This window comes from Egretta garzetta, unplaced genomic scaffold (assembly GCF_000687185.1).
Source record: "Egretta garzetta isolate BGI_Z169 unplaced genomic scaffold, ASM68718v1 scaffold26, whole genome shotgun sequence".
Taxonomy (NCBI): domain Eukaryota; kingdom Metazoa; phylum Chordata; class Aves; order Pelecaniformes; family Ardeidae; genus Egretta; species Egretta garzetta.
Genome location: NW_009260070.1, coordinates 975,298 through 977,055, shown reverse-complemented (window position 1 = coordinate 977,055; position 1,758 = coordinate 975,298).

Genomic DNA, 1,758 nt, shown 5'->3' with positions numbered 1-1,758 from the left:
GACCTTTTTGGTACAGACCTGGTAGGTTTACAATCTAAGCCAAACCTGCCTAAAAAAATGAGAAAGTTCTCTTGCTAGATGTGGGGTGACATTAGGATAAAGAATATCTTAAGAAAAATTTCTTTGCTTCTAACATTTTATTTAAATGTAAATATGTAAAAAAACAATTTAAAAAATATATTCTCATCAAGATGAGTCTCTTTACCAGATAACCCATACACCCTGTCCTGTGGACATTACAATTTTCGAGTGGTGAGGTACTCCCTGCTTTGTCTTTACTAGACCTGACCTCACGTAACACCATTTCACAAACTTCAGCCTAAAGAGCTGGTCGTGGTTTGGAGCCTGTCCCTGGTCCGTAGCGTACCCCACCCTCTCAGCAGACGAGTTTGAGATAAACATCTCTCAAGTTCTGAAGTGTGGCAGAATCCTTACAACTTGATATCCTCCAAGGGATAGAGCACCTGGCTGACAAACCACACGGACTGCACTACTCTCCTGCATTACTCCTGTGGGGTATGCGCTTCTAGATTGCTTTGATACTTTTCCATTTGTGACCAGCAAAAACGTGGTGGTGGTGGGAAGATTTACAAAAGCAAAGAGCCACTGTGGCAGAGGACTTAAAATCCAGAAACTGTAAGAAAATCAGCTGCAATCCAGTAACAACGATGAGGCAGTCTTGCTGCACACATGCGTGGGAACCAGAGCAGAAAGCTCAGCGTGGACTGAAGAGATGCTCGTGGCAAGGCCCAGAAGCACCACAGCAAGGGAGTGGCTTGACATTCTTGGCTGTAGCGAGGGGCTATTTTTCATATGATCTCTCAATACTAAGCACAATTTCCCTTTTTTTTCATTGCTTCCCCTTAAGAGGTCTGCCCTATAGCCCAAAGCAATGGAATTTAAAAAAAAAAAAAAAAAAAAAAAAAAAAAGGCGGATCAGGCCCTTACTCTGAACATATGGTGTTGAGTTTATTTTGCGTTCATCTTTAATGCTCTGCTGCTTGTACTGCTGCAAGTCGTACTGCTGCAAAGCTTACAAAACCAGACCCCACGTCCCCTGTTTTACCAGGTTCCCACTTCAGAAAACGAATCCTGGAGAGGATGAAAGGTGCTCTAAAAGCAGCTCACTGAAGGACACCCTGGATCCACACCAGATTACTTCACAACAAAATCTATCCCCGCTGTTTATTTTCATTCACCAGGAGCTACGCGCGCTCCTTCTGAATTGCAACAGCAGATGAAAACACGCAAGTTGAGCCAGAGGAGACACTTGACACAGGGTGGAGCAAGCAAGTAATAATGTATGCATTCATTACCACAGAACGTTAGGTAATAATTGTTACTTTTTGCCCACAAGCAAAGGGCTTGTTTTTTGGTTTTTTTTTTTTTTTTAAATGTGGCAGTAAGCTTTGGCTATCCGAAAGTCAAACTCTGTCCCTTTGACGCAGAGAAACGGGATTAGGATTGCTATGCCGTACGAGAATTTGAAGCCTGACTATATGGAGCAGTCGCCTTCTGCACTTCTGACACCCAACTTTGTCAGCAAGGCTGCTGTACCCTCGGGCAGAAGGAAGGGAGGCCCAGGCCCAGGCCCAGGCCCAGGCCCAGGCCCGGGGCTCCAGCCCCGCCGTTATGTAACAGCCGAAGCCAAGTTTCCATTAAAAACAACAAATTCCGGCCCTCTCGGTTGCAAAACCAGCGGCGCTGGGAACAGTAAGCAAACCTCTCGTTCCCGGAGCCGCGGCCCCAGGGCGCACA